We start from the raw sequence: 6,891 nt of genomic DNA, 5'->3' as shown, positions 1-6,891 counted from the left end.
AGAATGGTGGGTAATTTACCCACCAACCAATGAAAATGAGCAATTTGTTGGTGGGGTCAAGATAGTTCATGGATACCACTTAAAAATATGCTTATGTGGCTAATGTGTATTGGTTAGGGTAAATTACCCACCATTCTTCCATGAGTACCCTAGTTGTCACCTTTCTTTATTATTCTGATTTTGTTCAAGAAGGACGGTTATTTGTATATGTATCTACCTATAATAATTTTCTTAGGGATAACACACAATTAGGAAGAGACTGAGAACATTTCCTACTCTCTGCTGCACAAAACAAAACAACATACACGCTCACCTCCTCTAAAAGATCTTTATAGTGCCATAATATAATTAATCACCACTTTGTTTTCAATTTATTCTACTTGAGTTCATGAGTTTCATTCTTCAATTTTAGCCTTGCTATTTCAAATACATCTAAAGCCATTGCCAATCACAATTGAGCAAGAAAAGTGTAACCTACCCTCTCTACATAACTCACGTCAAACTCCTCTTGTTAGACCAGAAAAGAAAAAACATAAATTTGTGATTATACTCTTTGGCATGTGGTCCTTTCTTTACTATCTGCAAACAACAAAGTTTTAGAGACAACCAAGCCCTTATTATATTCTTGCGACACAAACCCCTTTTCATAAGTCAATCAAGCCACTCCTTTCTTCTCTTTTTAAAATTCATGGAAGTCTAAGGTATACTCTATGTCCTTTTTATTTTGTTTACTTCCATACTTCAATCTCTAAATCCTAGAATAATATCTCATTGAAGCCATTTTCGTTTTCCTCAAACATGTCATCGTAGAATTGCGACTACGGCTTCGTTCACCGTCCGATTGAGCTAATTTTTGGAAAGCGTGTTCCCAACATGCGGTTCTTCAATTTCAACGGTCCGATCGTCAAACTATCTCCTGGAGTGAGAGAAAACGTGTCTTCACCGTAGCTGTGAGTTTGAGGTGGTTTAGAGTTCGACTAGAAAGAAAAGCTCTCGAGGTAAGGGTTTTTTCCCCATACGTCCATACTAAGTGTTACGCTGTGTTATTAAGTAGAAGTAGCAATTCTTGTCTTTTAAAAAGAAAAATAATTAAAACCTATTTTCATGGTAAAATTAATCCTTTCTAAGAGTGAGTATTATTAATTATGAGTGATTATTCTTAATTATGTTTTATATGAAAGTTGTGTATGATAATATGGTGTGAATTGATATATTTTATATTAATGCGCTTTATATGTTTTTGTGATGTTGGAAAAGAAATGTTACATTTTTTTGATGAATTAAAGAAGAGAAAGATGAAAATGTGAGTTTGTGAAATGATTGACTTTTGGTTTGTGTGCTTGATGATGCATTAATACTTGAATGTAATTGCCTTAGTGGCGGGTTGTAATTATATTCTGTGTGGTGTCTTAGTGGCGGATTTTAGTCTGCATTTTCATGATCATGCATGGCATATGCATCTGTGTGGATGCCTTAGTGGCCGGGAATTGCAATTATATTAATGTGTGGTGCTTGTGTGGCGGGTTATATCCGGATCATATAGTTATAAGAGCATGCATCTTATGCATAATTGCATTGAGTGTGTTGTATACATGTGATTGATGATTGACTTAAAACTATTTTATTGCAAACAAGATGTGTGTGAACCTTACTTTGAAGCATGTGACTTGAATGTAATTTTCTTAATTCTTTTTGATTGATAAGTTTTGATATTATCTATTTTATGACATTGTTTCTGGTGCTTTGAGTATGAACCAATTTGGATAAGAAAATTGACCCCTACATTAACATTTTAGGTACCAAAGAAGAGATGTTCTATGATTTGAAGTTTTTGCTTGAAGTGCGTACGTGGGACAAATTGAGTTTTTTATTTGAATTGTAATTTTGAAGGAAATTTATGTTGAGAATTTTTGTATAGGTTTTTATTAAGAATTTTTTAATAATGATTAAACAAAACAAAAAAATAGTTGTGATTTTCTAAAAATGAGAATGATTTAGGCGTAATGTCTTGGACCAAAATCCGAGGCGTTACAATATGTGTACTTCTTTTATGTATTTCTTTTTAAGAAACTTGTTTAAGTGTGTTAACTAGCAATGTAAAGAAATTTTATATATTTTCCCTTTTACGATGATTTTGTATATAAGTATGAATATGAATCTAGGTACATATTACATAAGGGAGTAAAGATACATGTACACCCTTTTTCCTTGTACCACTCATACACACTCCCTTGTGGCAGGGATAATTTAGTAAATTTATAAACCTTTTTATTTTTTAATTTTTTAATTCATTCATTCACCAGACCACTCTCTCTCTCTCTGAAACTTTCCCTTAATTGTTTGTTCCTCTCCTCCTTCTCCCTGCTGATGCATTCTGTCACGGTGACCAGCCACAAACCCTTTTCTAACCACCCTCTCTCCCTCCTCCCTCCCTGTTTCTGATCTCCCATTCTCAAATCCAAGTAAAAGGCAGTTCATAACATAAACAAGATTAAGTAAAAGGCAAGGCGACGACGCCGTGATTCGCGAGGGTACAGTGAGACCGGCGAGATTCAAAATGGTCTGGTCAGAAACCGATGAGATCCAAAATGGCAGATCCATCCCGGACGGTAACCCGCGAATCTGTGGGAGAGAGGACGACGAAAGAAGGTCGGTGGTCTGATGACGGCGGAGTGTTAGAGAAGAGAGAAGCGGGAGAGAGAAGACCAGTGACGACGTGGTGGTGATGTGAGAGGAGCGGCGGAGATAAACAGTTTCGCGAAGGAGGAAGGTGGAGGGAGTGACGAAGCCCAGATCTGAACGAAAGGAAGGGAGAGTGTCGTTTCCATCATCGTCGCCGGAAAAGAAGTGCGCCGTCGGCGGCGGTGGTGTGGCCGGTGATGGTATCTGGTGAGGGAGAAAGGAGAAACGGGGTTGAAGGAAGAGAGACTGAGGACTTTCAATTTCTTTTTCTTTTTTTCCTTTAATTTTTTTGAGCTGGCATTGTTTATTATTTATTATTGACATGTAGGAGGTGTACAATGGTATCTTGCCGCCTATGGATGTTCACCAATCATCTCTCTACATAAGGTATAATAGCAGTTACCGATAATTTGTTCCGATGAAATTTCACATGTGGATGACAATCGAAGCTAGATTCGAGTTAAAGAGATCTAGTAGCTAGCTACTATTTCGCATATGAATGAAACCCACATATCGAAGTAGTGAATATGTTGAGCAATTGGTAGATTACATTTAAAATATCTTTGAAATTAGTTTGTGGGTAAATCATTTATGTCTTCTTACACCTTTTATGAATGGATAATGTAACTTTGTTGAAATAACTTTGGATGATTTATCGGGTTTTTAGTTAGATTTTGAGTTCTTTGTAAAGAAATGATATTTGTATTACCATTTTGTACATAATTTTTGTGATGATTTTTTATCTTATATTCATGTTTTATTTCTACTTTCTCTATTTATTAATATTTTGATTTTTGTATCAATATCTATTTTTCTACGCATTTCTTTGTATATTGTTTTAGTTTCTCTTTTTTATGTTTCTTTCTAAACATTTTATTAGATAGGAGTATCTTTTGTTCTCGGTTTATTTATTGAGAAATGATATTTGTACAATTATTTTGTGATAATTTTTAGACAACTCTATCTCCTACTCATATTATGTCCTTACTTTTTTTCTCTCTATTGTTTTTCTTAAAAAGAAAAAAATTGTTATAAAATGATTACACAATATATTTCTCTCAATTATAATAGGGTTATTTGCTATATATTTCGTATAAGTTCTCCCTTTTTTTTGTCTTCTCTTGTAGTTGAAGTGTAGGACTGTGTGCTGCTTAAATTTCTCTAAAGCTTAGATTTCCATTTACAGAATTAGGGGAGGCGGTGGACCAGTTTCTATTTCTAACCATCTCTGCAAAGAATTAGGACACAAACCATAAAATTTGTATGTAGAGACAAATTTTATAGTATTAATTTACATACAAATAGCTAGATGGCTAACTTCTATTTCTACATATGCTATATTATTAATTAAGAAATAGTTATAGGTCATTCATTATACCACAAAAGAAGTTAGATGGCTAACCCTTCGTCAAATTATAAAAAAGTTAGATGGCTAACTCATCCTTAAGTGAGACTTTCTTTTTTTTGACAAAATAAAAGATATTCATTCATTCAAATTGAAAGAGTATATCAATATAATGCAAATTCGCTAAAAACAAAAAGGATGAATCTGTGAACAGGCTCACATCATCCATGTTAATAGCATAAAACGGCAAAGTACAAATGCCTACACATATGACTATATTTAAATCTCCGGAATAACCATGTTTCCGGATCTGCAACGTGGATGACGCTAAAGTCATTGATTAGATCTGCACTGGATCGAAGCTGATCTAACAATCTGAAGCGATCAAATACCTGGGAGAAACAAGAAAAACAAACAACGTCGCACAAAGACGACGAACAACCAACGTCGCACGAAGACGACGAAATCACGAAATAAAAAACGAAATAGATGTGAAATCACTTATTTCAATAAAAGGGAAATAGAAAAACAAGTTAGAGGGGTGATTTTAGGTCAAAAATTGACCCTAAATCACCCATCTTTGGTGGATGAAGGAGAAGAAACTAGGGTTTGTGTGACGGCTCACAGGAGAGAAAGGAAAATAATAAAAGATCCTGAAGTGAGACTTCTTCTTCACATTTATTTCTTCCTTTTATTATTTATTTATATGATAAGCTACAAATCAGAATGAAGATGAAAACGGATATAGATCGGATAGGTAGTTATCATATCATGTGTTTGATACAATCATAATAAAAAAAATTGATAATATTATTTTATTATATTATTTTTTGGTACACACTTCATAATGACACACACACACACATACATACATACATACATACATACATACATACATACATACATATATATATATATATATATATATATATATATATATATATATATATATCATATTTAAATGACAAATTTTATCTTTGTAAAACAATTGCATTTCTTTTAAAATTAATAAAAAAAATTACATAATTTTTTGAAAAAAAACATTGGCTCTATTAATTTGAAAATTTCAATTTTCTATTCAAAAATCATGAGTAGCAAAATAACTCTATTATATTCCTCTCAAAACATAATAATTCTATTATAAATGTTAGATATGACAAATAAAGGTATAATATATTATATGTAAATGACAAAACCAGCCTTGCAAGAAAAAATATTTAATTTGTTAAAAAAATTAAATTAATATTCATATTTTTATAACTTTTTCCCCTCAAAAAAATATTCATATTTTTATCATTTAATAATTATTTTATTTTTAAATATTCTAATATTATAGTAAATTATATATAATAGAGTTAAACAATAATAATATATGTCATATTCTACTAGTTTCTAACTCAGCTCATATGGGATAAGAATTTTAACTATAGTAAAGCGTAATATAATAATTTTCAAGATTAACTTATCATATCATGTTATGTTATGTTAAGTATATCGATTGATGCATGTATCTCTTCATGTTATGGTGTTGGTGCAAGTTCTAATTTATGTGTTTCCAGTTTGCAATTTGTTGATGATATGCTGCTTTTGGGTAATAAAAACAAAGTTGGGGAAATATTAGAGTGGTTGAAGGCTAACTTGATCCGTTTTTAAATCATATCGGGTTTAAAAGTGGTTTTTCATGAGAGTTTTTTAGTGGGTGTTAATGGGGAAGAGTCCTGATTGATTGAGGTTGTGATGGTCTTGAATTATAAAATTGGTCAAATTTCCTTTTATCTACACGGGTCTTCCTTTTATTGGTAGCGTCAGAAAAAGATTATCTGGTTTAAAGAGTAAAAAAACTTCTTCGTAAGTGGTCAGCTGGTACTTATTAAATCCATATTGTCATCTCTTTCGAATTATTTAATTTGTTTCTTTCTTCAAGGCTCCCACACATGTATTATTTCATTCTTTTAATCCCTTTCAAAACCTTTCTAATGGACGAAAGTGAGAAGGCCGACAAAATTCATTGGATTAATTGGGATAAGGTGTGTTATGATAGGGAGTTTAGAGGTTTAGGGATTAGAAGAATTAGAAAATTTAATATGGTTAGGGTTTCTTTCAAATGTGAAAAATGTATACAAGTGATAAGGTATTATAATAATTTTACTAATTTACTAGTAGGTACGGACATCCACGAGTATGGATACAATTTCATCTTTGTATGCATTAACTTATGAGTAGTTGAAGTACACATTTATTTTATTATGACATCGATTAAGTTGTTCATGCTTGTAGCAAATTTTATCTGCAGATCACAAGTAGGAATTTCTTTATCATTCCTTTTTTTTTTTTTTGTTATGTCATTCCTAATTCTTTTTTTTTACAAAATGTCATTTCTAATTCTAATAGTTAGTATTTATTATCAATTTTCCTTTATAAAGCAAAATAAAATAAAATAAATAAGAGGGTGGCCAAAAGTCCCTTGAGCCAGCTTTCCCTAATATTCCTCCTCATTCTAATAGTTAGTTTTTATGTCGCGTATAGATAACATAAAGGTGGCCCTAAGCATCGGCGAGACGGCGGCCTCCCAGACAACCAATTTTTTAAGGGCATCATAATTATTATTTTTACTTAGTAGTTAGTAGTATATATATTTAATTCTCTTTGATTAATTTAATTAAAAATATTTTTTAGAGAATCTTATTTATGAATGAATCTTTTGCAGAATAAAATGCAAGAAGAAAGACATTTACATAATTAAAATGACACAATTTTATTGATTAGTCCAGAACAACAAAAGTCTTAGGATCGACCATGTCTATAGCTAATGTACATTCTTCTCTATTCAAGATGAGTGGATATATATATATAGAGAGAGAACT

At 31.8% G+C, this 6,891-nt stretch overlaps 1 long non-coding RNA gene across 1 annotated transcript; it reads left to right on the top strand.

Moving 5' to 3' along the window:
• The first annotated feature begins 259 nt into the window (after window positions 1-259).
• Window positions 260-2,087, top strand: LOC120577203 (uncharacterized). Its single transcript, XR_005643280.1, has 3 exons — window positions 260-701; window positions 811-998; window positions 1,797-2,087. It is a non-coding gene; the product is annotated as an uncharacterized lncRNA (long non-coding RNA).
• Window positions 2,088-6,891: the final 4,804 nt, after the last annotated feature.

This window comes from Medicago truncatula, chromosome 7, assembly GCF_003473485.1.
Source record: "Medicago truncatula cultivar Jemalong A17 chromosome 7, MtrunA17r5.0-ANR, whole genome shotgun sequence".
In the NCBI taxonomy this organism is placed as follows: domain Eukaryota; kingdom Viridiplantae; phylum Streptophyta; class Magnoliopsida; order Fabales; family Fabaceae; genus Medicago; species Medicago truncatula.
The sequence above is the reverse complement of the archived record's forward strand: the minus strand, read 5'-3'. Positions and strand labels throughout refer to the sequence as shown.